The 16949-nt window shown below is 34.4% G+C and overlaps 1 long non-coding RNA gene across 1 annotated transcript in view; it reads left to right on the top strand.

Annotated features, from left to right (window-relative positions):
- LOC139361353 (uncharacterized) overlaps positions 1 to 15143 on the top strand; it is a 28104-nt gene extending 12961 nt beyond the window's left edge. Inside the window, exon 2 of the long non-coding RNA XR_011618926.1 lies at positions 14977 to 15143. This is a non-coding gene — a long non-coding RNA (uncharacterized lncRNA). The remainder of the gene's footprint in view (positions 1 to 14976) is intronic.
- The last annotated feature ends 1806 nt before the right edge of the window (positions 15144 to 16949 follow it).

Here is a 16949-nt window from a genome sequence, read left to right as displayed (position 1 = left end):
ACTTAACCTAATGTCCTCCAGTTACATCCATATTGCTGTAGAAGACAGAGTTCTATTCTTTTCGTTATGGCCAAATAATGTCCCATTGTGTATATGTGCCACAGTTTATTTGTCTATTCATCTGGGTTCATGGAAATTTGGCTGATTCCATATCTTAGCTATTGTGAATAGTGCAGCAATAAACATGGGAGTGCAGATATCTCTTTGATATACCAATTTCCTCTCTTTGGGATATATACTCAGCAATGAGATTGCTTGACTGAACAGCAGTTCTACTTTTAGTTTTTTGAGAAGTCTCCATACTGTTTTCCATAGTACTTATACTAATTTACAATTCCACCAACAGTGTCCAAGTGTTCCCCTTTCTCCACTTTCTTGCCAGCATTCATTATTATTTGTCCTTTTGGTAGAAGCCATTTTAATGGGTGGTATGATATCTCATTTTGTTTTTATTTGCATTTCAGTAATAATTAGTGATATTGAGCATTTTTCATATAACTATTGGCCATTTCTATGTCTTTTTTGAGAAATGTCTATTCAGATTTTGACCCCTTTTAAAATTAGATTATTATTATCATTTTGTTATTAAGTTATTTGAGTTATTTATTTGTCCTGGTTATTAAGCTTTTGTCAGTTAAGTTGTTTGAAAATATTTTCTCCCATTCTGTAGTTAGTTTCTTCCCTTTGCTGATTGTTTCCTTTGCTGTGCAGAAGCTTTTAAACTTTATATGATGTCATTTGTCCATTTTTCCTTTAGTTGTCTGTGCTTTTCAGGTCTTACTCAAGAAATTTTTGCCCAGACCAATGTCTTGAAGTATTTTCTCAATGTTGTATTCCCGTAGTTTCATAGATTCAGGTCTTAAATATATGTATTTTGATTTAATTTTTCTGTATAGTGAGAGACAGAGGTCTAATTTCATTCTAATGGATAACAAGTTTTCCCAGCACTATTTGTTGAAGAAACTTTTTCCTCAGTGTATGTTATTGGCACTTTTTTGAGGTATCAATTTTCTGTAAATGTGTGAATTCACTTCTAGGTTGTGTGTGTGTGTGTGTGTGTGTGTGTGTGTTTTAATGCCATTAACATGTTGCTTTGGTTACTATAGCTTTGTAGTATAATTTGAAGTCAGATAATGTGATGCTTCCAGCTTTCGTTTTTTTCCCTCAGGATTTATTTGACTTTTCTTGGTCTTTTATGGTTTCCCATAAATTTCAGTATTGCTTTTTTATTTCTGTGAAGAATGTCATTGATACTTTGACAGAGATTGCATTGAATCTGTACATCACATTGAGTAGTACGAACATTTTAACCATGATGACTCAATCCATGAACAAGAGATACAGATATCTTTCTGATTTTGTGTTCTAATTTATTTCATCAATGTTTAATCTTTCACTTTATTGGTTGTTTAATTCTAGGTATTTTATTTTATTTTATTTTAGCCACTGTAAATGGGATTGCTTTCTTGGTTTTGTTTTCAGATTGTTTGCTGTTGGCATAGAAATGTTACTGATTTTTGAATGTTGATTTTGTAACCTACAAATTTACTGATTTATCAGTTCTAATTTTTGTGTGTGGAGTCTTTAGGTTTTTCCCAATAAAAGATTATAGAAAAACAAGAAATGGGGAAAGGATTCCCTATTTAATAAATGGTGCTGGGAAAATTGGCTAGCCATAAGTAGAAAGCTGAAACTGGATCCTTCCTTTCCTTACTCCTTATATGAAAATTAATTAAAGATGGATTAGAGACTTAAATGTTAGACCTAATACCATAAAAACTATAGAAGAAAACCTAGGTGATACCATTCAGGACATAGGCATGGGCAAGGACTTCATGTCTAAAACACCAAAAGCAATGGCAACAAAAGCCAAAAGTGACAAATGGGATCTAATTAAACTAAAGAGCTTCTGCGCAGCAATAGAAACTACCATCAGAGTGAACAGGCAACCTACAGAATGGGAGAAAATTTTTGCAATCTACTCATCTGACAAAGGGCTAATATCCAGAACCTACAAAGAACTCAAACAAATTTACAAGAAAAAAACCAAACAACCCCATCAAAAAGTGGGCAAGGGATATAAACAGACATTTCTCAAAAGAAGACATTCATACAGCCAACAGACACATGAAAAAATGCTCATTGTCACTGGCCATCAGAGAAGTGTAAATCAAAACCACAATGAGATACCATCTCACACCAGTTAGAATGGCAATTATTAAAAAGTCAGGAAACAACAGGTGCTGGAGAGGATGTGGAGAAATAGGAACACTTTTACACTGTTGGTGGGATTGTAAACTAGTTCAACCATTATGGAAAACAGTATGGCGATTCCTCAAGGATCTAGAACTAGAAGTACCATATGACCCAGCCATCCCATTACTGGGGATATACCCAAAGGATTATAAATCATGCTGCTATAAAAACACATGCACACGTATGTTCACTGTAGCACTATTCACAATAGCAAAGACTTGGAATCAACCCAAATGTCCATCAGTGACAGACTGGATTAAGAAAATGTGGCACATATACACCATGGAATACTATGCAGCCATAAAAAAGGATGAGTTTGTGTCCTTTGTAGGGATATGGATGCAGCTGGAAACCATCATTCTCAGCAAACTATTGCAAGAACAGAAAACCAAACACCGCATATTCTCACTCATAGTTGGGAACTGAACAATGAGATCACTTGGACTTGGGAAGGGGAACATCATACACCGGGGCCTATTATAGGGAGGGGGAACGGGGGAGGGATTGCATTGGGAGTTATACCTGATGTAAAGGACGAGATGATGGGTGCTGATGAGTTGATGGGTGCAGCACACCAACATGACACAAGTATACATATGTAACAAATCTGCACATTATGCACATGTACCCTAGAACTTAAAGTATAATAAAACAAACAAACAAAAAGATTATATAATCTGCAAAAAAAGCTTGACTTCTTCCTTTCCAATTTGGATTTCCTTTCTTTCTGATTGCTCTAGCTAAGAATTTCAGTACTATGTTGAATAACAATGGTGAAAGGGGTGTCCTCATGCTTTAGATCATAGAGAAAAAGTTTTCAGTTTCTCCACCATTCAGGATGATACTAGCTGTGGATCTGTCATGTATGGCCTTTATCGTGTTGAGATATGTTCCTTCTGTATCCAATTTGTTGTGAGTTTTTATCATGAAGGGATGCTGAATTTTACCCAGTTCAAATAATATTTTTTCAAGCAGAGTCTGTAACTCTATTTTCTATGCACCTACAACTAGTTGTATCTTTCTGGCATTAAATATTTTTTCACTTTAGGATACAGTTAAGTATTTGCTAATCTAATATACTCTTGGATTTTGAATTCTGAAGTACAAGAGTTATATCTTTCTTTTAAACCTTGCTGTTACTGGATTTTCAAATGGTATTTATTCTATTTGCTACAATCTGACAAATTCAAATTTTGAAAATGATTTTTAAAATATAGAAATTGTGAATGCTTTCCACAATGTAAGTGTCCAGAGTTCTTACATTGGTGCTTACAGTGTAAAGTGACATTAGATACTATTTCCTATATATGTACACACAAAAACATACATATATGTATGTTTTATGTGTGTGTGTGTGTGTATTTTAATTTGGAGAACTTTTAAAGAGCGTCCCAAAATTTTATCTGTAGCAAACCATGAGTTCATACATTTGAGCTTCATTCATTAAATGAGTTGACAAAAAAATATCCCTTCGTAGCCTTGAAATAATTGTCAATTGTTGTCATGAGGTTCAGTTTGCAAAAGTTATTTTGAATATATAGATATCTTCAAAATTTAAGTTGTTGTTTTCTATTAATGAACCTTAATAGGAACCATAAGAGATCACTTTTCATTACCTTGTCTCTAGTTTGACCCAAACCATTTACCTTTTTATGAGTCTGTAGAGAAGAGCCTATCGCCCGAACCATTTCAGTGATTAACAGTGTTCACTACCAAGACAGTTTTATTTGTTTCTAGTCTACGTTACTAAATGTAAGTCTGTTTCCTTTCGTTTTGTCTTCAGAAAATATGGAAAACAGCAGGTCACCATCCTCTGCAGAGAAACCACTCATATATTTGAAGACCATCAACAAGCCATCCTCCTCTAGGCTAAACAATCTCTGTCCCTTTAGCTTCTAAAATTGCCCTTTTAGTCCAACATGTTAATCACCTTTGTAGCTCTTCTCTGAACACTATCCTACTCCTGTAAGTTGTGGACTGCATAATGCTTTTCTAGGTGAAGATTCAGTACATTTTGTGTTGACCGATTACACAAAAGAACATTTTTTCAATAGGCAATTTAGTAGAGTTTTAGAGTCACATATTTTTCAGAACATTTTCTACTGAAAACTCTTCTATGTGCTCCAAATATGGTTAATATAATGAATTAAAAGTGCAAGAGGGAATAGCCTATGACTACTTTTATTACAATTTAAGTATGTCAATTTAGCCACTTAATTGTACATCAGAATACTTTAAAAGGATCATTATGTCTTAACTCCAGCAACCCAAAATAGAGCCTGGCTCCACTGAGTTTAACTGCTATAATCAACTGGAATTTACAAATGCATAGAAATTTGGTATAATACATATAGTGGAGAAACATTACAAACTGACCCTGAATGGGTCATTATTTTAGAAATGATGTTTCGCTATTGTGGATCTAAACACATCAATCCCATTTTCTTTTTAGTTGCCCCTGGTGACCAGGCATCTCCAGGGCATAGCTATGGCTCCCAGGTAATCTATGGCCAAGAAAAGATAATAACTACACACATGGAAGCTAATAGGGCCTCCATTTAGCACAGGGATTGTAACCATTGGAAATTCTTTAAAGAAATGTAACCGTTTTGGTTTTAACATTTTCCTTTCACACTATTTATCCGTACTAGTAGTAGACTAGAAAACTTCAAATGCAAACAAATGCTGAAGAGAAGTTGAAATAATATTGAAAATTTTAGAAATTCTGGTGATTCCAAGGAGATGCTATTTGGATTTTTTTCTAGTCCTTCTCTATCCCTGATAGAACATGGGTAGTCTAGGCAGCAGATCCTTCTTTAGTGCTAATAGCATACTCCAAATTATATGGAAAATACAAGGTCTCATCTTTGCACTGCCCACAGTTTTCCCCAAGTACAGTGATATCATGAGTAAAGGCCAAGGATATGTATCTGAGAGTGAAAATTTAGGTTAATAAGGAGATTTGGATTTGTATCTGTTGGATTGTATGTGTTGGTGCGTGTTCTTTGGTCCCTTATTAGGCCATTTTTTGTACTTATTTTCCCTGTTAGAATTATATTAGCTGGACTGCTACAACAAGCTAAGCCTGGGTATTTGTACTGCTAGGAAGAAAATGCATGCCATCAAATGTTTAATTAGGCCACTGGATGGAAAAGAGGAAAAGAATCACTTTCCAGACCTCTTAGAACTCTTTTGTTGAGGTAAAAAAAGCAGTCAAATAGATATATTGATATACTAATAAAGATACAAATATATTTATCAATCCACCAATCAATCTATTTATCTATCTATTATCTGAGCTATCACAAGGAATTGGTTTACATGATTGTGGGGAAGTAAGTTGAATCCACAGGGCAAGAAGTCAGGAAGTGAAGTTCACAAGCAAGACAGAAACTCTGAAGCTTCTTGATGAAGCTGTTGTCACAGGTAATAAGGAAGGGAAGGTTCCATAAAGGGAAAACAAACTGTGGACCAAAAAAGGTCAGAATATGGCTAATGGCAATGCCTAAGTCTTTTTAAAAGGCTTCCACTGATTAAGTCAGGCTCATGAAGATAGACCCTGTACTTTATGCCAGTTGACTACAATTTTAATTACCTCAGAAAAATACCTTCACAGCCAGCACCTAAGTTAGCATTTGATTGAAAGACTGGAAGATGTACGTAATGCTACAAAATGGCTACTATAGTTCCTTCTGCCCTCATATTTTATGTTGCCAATTTGACACATTACAAAAGTCATCATAGACAGGTCTGAATGTTTTTCCCAGATATTTGTCTCAGTGGGCATCTATCAGGGCTTGCTCTGATCATTACAGTTGTGTCTGAATGTTTTTCCCAGATATTTGTCTCAGTGGGCATTTATCAGGGTTTGCTCTGATCATTACAGTTGTGTCTGAATGTTTTTCCCAGATATTTTTCTCAGTGGGCATCTATCAGGGCTTGCTCTGATCATTACAGTTGTGAGAACAGAATTCAGAGGTCTGAATCGTGATCTTTTGCAGGCAAGTTTATGATTGAACTATTATACTTAGAGGCTAAATTAAAAACAAAGCAAAAAACAAGCAAAAAACCTCTCAGAAATTGATGATGGCATAAAATTTGAGAACCAGAAGAAATTGTACACATTACTGTGCTGATTTTCTCACTGTTATAGCGTCACACTGAATGGCCTAATCATATCTCAATAACATGTAAGGACACTACTCCATGATAGTTACTTGTGGAAACCAAGGAAAAGGGAGGCTAAATAACTTCCCCAAGTTACTGTTAATAAGGGAGGTAGGATTCAACATAGACGGCCTAATTTCCAAGGCTGTTTTTTGCTCTACTACATATCCCAGACTAGAATACACATATCACAACTGTTGGTCACATAGTGTCTTTTTTTCTAGTAGTTTCTCATTTAGTATGGAAAAATCATCTCAAATTACTTTTATCATTTGGCAGGTTGGAAAATCCATCATCTAATGGCTTTTTTTCTTTAATTCTATTTCTTCCCTTTTTTAACTCCATTCTTTGTCTCCTAAGAAAAGTACCTAAAATATATTTCTGTGTTTTGACTTGTACCCATTTATTAGTTTCCATTTATTTTCTCTTCCTGTGACTTCAAAAGATGACTTTTATCAAAAGGTTGTTCAGATATCCAAGGGTCCCCTTCTTATTTTCACTAGCTTTTTAAACCATAAGCTGAGCAAGATTTCAAGCTTATAATAGCGATTCTTTCTGAATATCTCAGTCTAGAATTTTAGTTTAACATTTGTTTTTCCTAAATCACACACATTTAAAGATCTTTAGATGTGGCATATAGGAAAGACTGATCACAAGTCTAACATGAATCTGGAAAACTGTTGTTTCCTAGGGCAATATGGAATCACAAACCTGTTATTCCTTATAGTGTTTTCTGTAGATATGATTCTGGTAGGTTGTACTAACTGCAAATGACTTTCATCCAACAGCAGGTTTGGAATGACTTATTTTCATCCAAAAATAAAACTGTATTTAAAAAATTGAAAGTACTAAACAACAACAAAAAAGAATAATCAAAGAATCTAAAGATCATACACATGCCAAAAGAAAATAACACACTTCTCATGGCTATATTGGGGCATAATTTACATACCATAGGACTCACCTGTTTAAAGTGTACAACTCATTATTTTCTTAGAATATTTAGAGAGTAAATAATAAAACTTTCTTTGGAGAAACAGCTATTCAATCCTTTTCCATTTTTAAATTGTGTGATTTGTCTTTTTGTAATCTAGTTGTAAGCATTCTTTATGTATTCTTGTACAAATCCCTTACCAAATATATGATTATAAATGTCTTCTCCCATTCTATGGGTGGTCTTTTTACTTCTTGATGTTCTTCAAAGCACAGGGGATGTATTTCATATTTTAAAAATCACCAATTTCTTTAAATAGTTGCATGAATCTGAACAATTAATTGGAAGAAGTATTCTGGTTTCACTTCTAGTATCATATCATAAATTAGAGGCAAGTAGATAACATGGTATTTAATGGCTGTACCTTGATCAAGAATCATTGAAATGACTGGCTTAGTATTCTAAAATATTTGGAATGAGTGTTTATATCTGCTTTTATGCATTTTTTTCTTTTCAGTTAATACTCTTGGATAATGTATTTAAGAACGCTTAAAGTAAGTAATTTGAATATTATCTGAGTCCTTAGTTTATAGATGTAATAAGATTCTGCCTACTGAATTTTCTCTTTTTCTAAGGAGATTTGGTTAGCCCATTTTCTAGCAAACTAGGACAAATTTCTGTAATTAGTATTATATTTATAAAAGACTATAGTAGACACAATTTAGCTTTTTGAATTTTGCGTAAATGCTACCTTATTCACTGTGTTGAGTATTTCCCTTACAAATTAATTTTTTATACTAGTGCATTCAAAAACAATGTCTTGAGACATTTCCTACACCTATTGAACTAAAGATGACAAACTGCTATTGAAATAAAATACAAGCATTTTCCAAATGTCAACATTGGTCTACATTTTACATAGGTTTCTAGAAAGAGTCTTATCACAAGCTATCATAAATAAAGGTGGTGCAATCCAGTACACTGTTTTTTCCTGCCCTAGGTGACTTATTCATCTAAAAACACCCATAACTTTAAACCTATATATCACATTAATCATCTTGATATATAATTACTTTTATGATTAGTTTATGATTTTATTTGAGCCCTTTGTGTGAAGATAGTGAAAGCTTTATGTCTTAAACTAATCTTATACCATTTTCAACTTTGTAAGAATCCTTTTAACCAGAAAGGCTAAGAAGTTAGTAAACACCATTTATTTGAGAATACAGTTTAAAATAGGTACAAATATTATAGGTTTGCCATTCTTTTCCAGGTTATAAAATTATGTATGAGTTTTCATAATGTTAACAGTGGAGGTAACGGAAATAAATATGAATTGGGCAATCTTCACTTGGAGGAAACCAAGGCAACATAAATAATCTTTAAGTGATTTAGTTATGTAATTTACTAATTGGTCTTTTGAATGACTCTATTCTAGTTCATTTAACTAGGTCGTATCATACATAATCAGTCTTTGTAAAAAAGTTATAAATTGTGCTTCTAAAAATACTGCGATATTCTCATCATGATTTGTTATTCTCCTAGCAACAATGTTAAAGTGATTGATGCATTCTAAAGAACTGCAAAACAGAAACAAAGTAAGATAAGAAAATTTGAAAGTGTAAGTTTTTATAAGTTCATAGCAGACATACCACAGATGAAGTTAGGGATGTTAACAAAATTCTTTGTAACCAGCAAGAGTGCTGATGAAATAAATCGGTTGCAGCTTCATATAAAGCTCTTCTCCTTCTCAAGAGAAAGCTGCTTTTTTTTTACATGAAGTCTCTAATTTAACATAATGTGATTTGAATCCTCATCCATAAAGCATGTTGTGCTTTTCTTTTCATTGTCACAAGTCTGCTGTGAGAGATTGAAATTCTCTCCTTTATTTCAGCTGCAGCTACCAACACTCTGCCTCCCAGGCCTGTATTCACCAAAACAATAATTCCCTTAGACACTTGCTAAATCAGGGAAACCTCATTTGCACCTAAATACAGTCTATGTACATGAATAATAATTGCTAATCGTTCGGGTGAAATTACGTAAACATACAGAGAAGCTACATACTTGGACATATTAATGGCAGCTTGGCTAAGCGTTTTCAAAAATCATTACATCAGGCTAATTAATCTTTTGAATTTTGCACAAGGAGATCTGTTCACATTAACCAACGCCAAACTTTCCTTCTCCCCATCTCCTGATATTCCACATCTCAAACCAAACTGCCTTGCCCAGCCAATTTCATTGAACATAACCTTAATAGACAACATTTACCTTGTGTCTGACATGCATGAGGCTCTAAACTAAGGGTTTTACATGCAGGAAGAATATTATGTAAAATATTGGAGAGAATAGTCATGGCACAATCATTTAAAAGAGCCTGAATTTTGTATTTAGATATACCTGAATTCAATTCTTGGCTATGTCTCACGCTAACTCGGACTTAAAGTTTCTGTTTCAGTTTCTGCATCTTGGAAGTAAGGAGAGTAATTATCACTTAGAAATTTTTTAAGAGACTTCTCCCAGGACATGGAGCCAGTCACTTGAGGAATCAGCATAAAAACCCAGGACTCAAATTCATGTTCTTATCAATATGTTTTACTGTCACCGTTACTTTTTTGTACTTCTACTTTTAACAAGGGTGTTGAGACCCTTTAGGATTTTGAAAAACATCGTTCTATTTATGGCTTATCAGAGATAGGAAAAATATGACATTATTTTGTATTTCTGAAGAATTTAAATTCATACTATGCATTTTAAGTTTTGAAAACCATGCTACAGTATTTCCACAGCTCATCCACTCCTGTCTTTCCAATTGCTTTTCTTAACCCAGCTCTGAGAAATAATTTTGCACAGTGTGCAGGGCTGTGCGTGGGTACTGTGTGCAGGCTTGTGCATGGGTACAGTGTGCAGGGTTGTGCATGGGTACAGTGTGCATGCTTGTGCATGGGTACAGTATGCAGAGTTGTGCAGGGGTGGCCGGGCAGGGAGTCATGGCATATGTGTGAGGAAGGAGTCACAGCACTGAATACAGGTAGCGGGTCTGAAGACATAAAGAACTTGATTCTGTTTTCTAACTTCCAATTTTTTCACATTGTTCTGTGACTATGAAAGTGGTGTGTTTCTCAGAATCGATGACTATCACTCATAAACTGACACTTTTGGCTGTAATTGTTTCTTTTAACACTAGTATAGAAAATGGCAAGGAAATATTAAGGGAAGGAGGGAAGGAGAAAAGATATAGAGTGTTTTTGATGTTACTAAAATCTAAGTAATAACCATAAAGGGTTACATAAATGGACATAAATCTACAGGCCTTTAGAATGTTTTATTTTATGAAGAACTTGGGGTGAACCCTTGAGCTCTCGTCATTACGTGTATTTCATCCCAAACTATCCTATGGGCTAGATTAGAGGAAACACAGTAAGATTTATAAAATGTTATTTTAAATCTCCTTATTGGCAGTTGGTGCATACACGCACAAATTTAACTTTACAGCTCCCCTGCACTGTCCATGATAACCTGAAGATGCTGAAACAGAAACTCAGATTCCACTGGATTAACACTTTATTTTTACCCAGTGGAGTGCAGATCGAAGGCACTCTGTAAACTGAGTTTGTAACTCTAGGAAGCAATGTTCTGAACTAGAAAGCAGGAAAGAGTATTAATCAAAAGTGAAACGGTTCTGCTAAAAGCAGAACAGTCTTGGAAAATGATTTTAAAGATCACCTACTATGCAGACAATTATTTTGTAGTTGCAGTTCCTACCAAAATTTTAAAGAAAATTGACAGGAAATTTCATTATTCATTATTCGAGTATGCACTGTGTATCCAATGTAATCCCAGTCACTCACTGGGACAAGGCAAAAGTGACATTAAGACACAAAATTTTAAAAGTCTAATTGTTCCATACTGTACAAAGTGAGCTTTCATAGCAAATATTTCTTTTATAAGGTCTACAGAGACATAATATTGTTAAAATGAAAATAGTTTCTGAACCATATAGACTTTTACAGATATTTTAAAAGTACGTCTCTAAAGTGTTGAATAACTGGCAATGTTATTCCTTATTTTCATTTTTTAATATATTTTACCAGTTCAGGAGTGATGTAATTCAATAAAAATTCCCACTACAGTCTGCAATTTCCTCTCCGTTTTTGTAGTAACCGGAGATGCTGCTTCAAACATGGTTAAGCCTGTTGAAGAGACAGTTTTTGTCACTTTTAAAAGATATTTCTTAAAGAAGGGGTAAGGTTGATAGACTCAAGATAGTAAGAGATTCTGTCTGATTGAAAAATAAAATCAACTCAAAGAGATATTTTTTTTTTCCTTCCCTTATGTGCCAAAATAGTGGACTACTTTCTTGTTCCAGGGTTTTCTATATAAGCTCAAGAACATCCATCCCATAGTATCTGTTAAATCAGAGAAATGATTAAACTTTTATTACAAAGATAATAGAATTAAGTGGAAACATTTACTACATTGAATGGATTGATGTTTTGTTGAAATAAGTGGTTAAACTAAAATATTTTGTCCATTGTCTCATTTTTATTCTAATTCCAATCACAGATTTGCTTGTTTATCTGACAAAAGATAGTCCTATTGTGGAGAATTATGAAATAAGCATAAATCTTCATAGTATAGGTAAAATACACTTTCATAAAATGATCCTGTGGACGAAAGAGGCAGTGTCTTTTGAGACTCACCACCAGTTCCAGTCTTTGCACTTTGAACTTCACCTGTTCAACTTTCACGGGACTAACTCTGTATGATTCCAAAGCTCATTCTCTGAGGTAGAAGTTATAATGACAGTTCTGCAAAACTTTTAATTTTTCCTCACCCAGATTACCATTTCTTCTTAGGAGTTTAAGCAAACTATACAGTAAATACAAGATACCATGTAATAAAGTTAGTACATGCCTTCGATGAGTTTCACCTAAGTTGCATCACCTTTTTCGTGGTTACCTTACTGTTCCTCTGAAAAATTATCTTCATTTCTCCAGGTAATATATAGAAAATAACTTTACATTAATGCATACAGTATTAACGTATATTAAAATCTCAATGGAATTAGTGTCATTTTATCCTCTTTTCCTGAGCTATTTAATTGGTTGTCACTTCTGTTTCCTACAATGTATTCTTTGTTTTACTATTCTTTGTTTTTAATTCAGTCGCCAAATATTTGTTAACTGCCAGTTATAACTATGGAAATATATGTTGTTCAACAGATGCTTACTGAATGCCTATTGTGTGAAAGGAATTATACTGTGAAATTCGGGTGTAAAAACATATGCTCTTGATGGTCTTATCCTCCAAGTGCTTATAAAGAGCTAATAAGCCAAATGCTATTCAAAATTGAAAGTCATTGTGTAATTCTAAGACCTTCAATACAGTCACTAAGGAAATATTATGAGAAAAACTCCAATAGCTCACTTCATGCACATTACTCATTTTAATAATTTAACTGATAGCACTTAGCATGAATTATGTTATACCTTCCTTTAAGTTGGATAAGTTAAAATATTTTTTTCTAATGCAACTGTACCTGATTTTGTGAAATATTTTAATTCCTAATGGCATTACAGTCATATCTCACTTTATTGTGCTTCAGTTTATTGTACCTTGCAGATTCTCTGTTTTTACAAATTGAAGCTTTGTAGCAATCTTGTATCCAGCGCGTCTGTTGGTGCCATTTTCCAACAGCAGGTGTCCTTTTTTGTCTCTGCATCACATGTGTTAATTGTTGCAATAGGTGAAACATTATTATTATTATATCTGTTCCAGTGATCTGTAATCCATGATCTTTTATGTTACTGTTATAATCGCTTCTGTATGCCATAAACTGCATGCATAGAAGATGATAAACTTAATCAATACATGTTTTGTGTGTTCTGACTGCTCCACCATCTTGCTGTTTTCCTATCTTGCCCCTTCTCCTGGAAGGAGAGGCTCTTTACTTCCTGAAACATGGCAATATTGAAATTGGGCCAATTAATAACACCACAACAACCTCTAAGTCTTCAACTGAGAGAAAGTGTTGCACATCTTTAATTTTAATCAAAAGCTAGAAATTATTAAGCTTAGTGAGGAAGTCACATCGAAAGTTAGGGCAGGCTGAAAGCTGGGATTCTTGTGCCAGTTAGCCAAGTTGTAATGCAAAGGAAAAATTTGTGAAGTAAGTTAAAAATGCTACTCTAGTGAAAACATTAATCAAGAATGCAAAACAGCCTTATTGCTGACATGGAACAAAATTTGAGTAGTCTGGATAGAAGATCAAACCAGCCAAAAAATATCTTAAAGCCAAAGCCTAATCCAGAGCAACAGCCTAACTCTCTTGAATTCTGTGAAGGCTGAGAGACGTGATAAAGCTGCAGATGAAAAGTTTGCAGCTAGCAGAGGTTGGTTCATGAGGTTTAAGAAAAGAAGCCATCTCCATAACATAAAAGGGCAAAGTGAAGCAGCAGCTGCTGATACAGTAGCTACAAGTTATCCAGAAGATCTAGCTAAGATAATTGATGAAGGTGGCTACACTAAAAAACTGATTTTCAATGTAAATGAAACATTATTCTATTGGATGAAGATGCCATCTATGACTCTGATAGTGAGAGACGAGAAGTGAATGCCTGGCTTCAAAGCTTTAAAGGACAGGCTGACTCTTGTTAGGAACAAATGCAGCTGGTGACTTTTAAGTTGAAGCCAGTGGTCATTTACCATTCTGACAATGTTAGGGCTTCTAAGTATTAGGCTAAATCTACTCTGCCCGTGTTCTGTAAATGGAACAACAAAGCCTGAATCACAGCATATTTGTTTACAGCATGGTTTACTGAAATATTTGAAGCCCACTGTTGAGACCTACTACTCAGGAAAAAAAAGATTTCTTTTAAAATATTACTTTGTCAATATTACATTATCAATATTACTATTGACAATGCATATGATCACCCAAGAAGACTGATGGAGATGTACAAGGTAGTTAATGTTATTTTGATGCCTGCTAAGACAACCTCCATTCTGTAGTCCTCAGGTGAAGGAATTTCACTTTCAAGTCTTATTATTTAAGAAACATATTTTGTTACACTATAGGTGATGGATCTAGGCAAAGTAAATAAAAAACCTTCTCAAAAGGATTCACTCTTCTAGATACCACTAAGAACATTCATGATTCATGAGAAGAGGCCAAAATATCAACACAAATAGGAATTTGGAAGAAGTAGATTCAAAGTCTCCTAGATACATTTGTTGAATTCAAGACATCAGTGGAGGAAGTAACTGCATGTGGTGAAAATAGTGAGACAACTATAATTATAAGTAGAGCCTAAAGAAGCGACTGAATAGCTGCAATCTTATGGTAAAACTTGAATGGATGAGGAGTTGCTTCTTGAGTTGGAGTACACTCAGTGAATATGCTGTGAACATTGTTGGAATAAAGACAAAGGATTTAAAATATTATGCAAACTTAGTTGATACAGCAGTGGCAGTCCAATAGGACTGACTCCACTTTTGAAAAAATAACTCTGTGGGTAAAATGGCATAAACCCGTATTGCAACTTAACAGAAAAATATTTCGTGAAAGGAAAAGTCAATTGATACAGCGAACTTCATTGTTGCCTTGTTTTCAGAAATTGCAACACCCAGTTCGACCTTCAGCAACCACCAAATTGATCAGTGGTCATCAACATTGAGACAAGACTCTCCACCAGCAAAAAGATCCCAACTCAATGAAGTCTCAAAAGATTTTAGCTTTTTTTTTTTTTTTAGCAATAAAGCATTTTTAAATTAAACTATATACATAGTTGTTTTAGGCAATGTTTTTGCACATTCAGAATACAGTAAAGTGTAATCGTAACTTTTATATACACTGGAGAAACCAAAAAAATTCTGTGACTTACTATATTGCAATATTTGTTTTATTGTGCTGATCTGGAACTAAACATATCTGAGGTATGCTTGTACTGATGATTATTTTAGCACAAGGTATTTTAAAATTCATTAAAGAAATTTTTATTTAAACAGACCTCTAGCAGAAATTTATTGGTGACTAAAGGCTTATTTAGCAAAGAGAAATACTAAATTCTTAAGGTTTTACATGACTTTAAAAATTTCTATATTGAATTACAAATAATATGGAATTATAGGCATTTTTTGTTTTTTAAATCAAAGATTTAAATTTCTCTCAAACACATCTTCAGGGTTGAAGTCTGCTTATCATTAACATTTGATATCAGAAGTACTAATTCTTCGTGGTAGCCTTATTTCATCAAAAGCCGATCAACTATATCTGTATGAGTCTCTCCGAGAGCTGCAAAAGTAATTAAAGGTCAAGATGGAGGCTACAGCTACATACAGTATCCCTGTGCCAAATCATGAGAGCTGAGAGTGATGACATGGGTAGTTCTGGGTGAAAAGTTTACTAGTAATAGAATATAATATGTGTTAATTTAAAAACAATTTACTATAATTCAAACTAAAATCATAAAATCATTAGAATAAACCATAGGAATAAATTTTAATGACCTTGGCAACAAAAGTAAAAAAAAAATGGGCCTCACAAATATTAAAAACTTTAGTGCATCAAAGGACATTATCAAGAAATTGAAAGGCTCTCTGGAAGAACTGGATAAGATACTTGCAAAGTATATGTTTAGTGGGGAAACAGGATCCATAATATATAAAGAATACCTACAACTCAGGAACAAAAAGACAAACAACCCGATTAAAAAGTTGGCAGAGGACTTGAATAGATATTTCTCTAGAAAATATATACGAATAGCCAACAAGCACATGAAAACATATTTAAAATCATTAATCATAAGATCAAAACCACAATGAGATACCAGTTCAAACCTATTAATATAGTAATAATAATAGTAGGCCGGGTGCAGTGGCTCACACCTGTAATCACAGCACTTTGGGAAGCCAAGGCAGGTGAATCACCTGAGGTCAGGAGTTTGAGAGGAACCTGACCAACATGGTGAAACCTGTCTCTACCAAAAATACAAAAATTAGCTGAGCGTGGTGGTGGGCACCTGTAATCCCATCTACTCATAAGGTGAGGCAAGAGAATTGCTTGAACCTCAGAGGCAGAGGTTGGAGTGAGCCGAAATCACGCCATTATACTCCAGCCTGGGCAACACACGAGACTCCTTCTCAAAAAAAACCAAAATAATAATAGTAATTAGAAAAATAACAAATGTTGGTGAGGATGTGGAGAAATTGCTGATAGGAAGGTAAAATGGCACAGCCACTGGGACAAACAGTATGAGTTCTTCAAAAAGCTTGTTATGGACTGGATATGTCCATCCACATCCACTGCCAAATTCACTCATTGTGATGGTATTTGGAGATAGGACCTTTTGGAGGTCTTTAGGCCAGGAGGGTAAAGCCCCCATTAATGGGATTAGTGCCTTATCAAAGAGACCCCGGGGAAGTCCCTTACCACGTGATGATGCAGTGCAAAGACAGCTACCTACAAATCAGGAAGTGGTGCCTCACTAGGTATTTAATCTACCAGAGCCTTGATCTTGGATTTCATAGACTCTAGAACTTTGAGAAATAAATGTTTGTTTCTTAGGCCATCCAGTTTGTGGTACTT

This window comes from Macaca nemestrina, unplaced genomic scaffold, assembly GCF_043159975.1.
Source record: "Macaca nemestrina isolate mMacNem1 unplaced genomic scaffold, mMacNem.hap1 Scaffold_44, whole genome shotgun sequence".
NCBI classification, from domain to species: Eukaryota; Metazoa; Chordata; class Mammalia; order Primates; family Cercopithecidae; genus Macaca; species Macaca nemestrina.
Note: the sequence above shows the minus strand (reverse complement) of the source record. Positions and strands in the feature narration are given on the sequence as shown.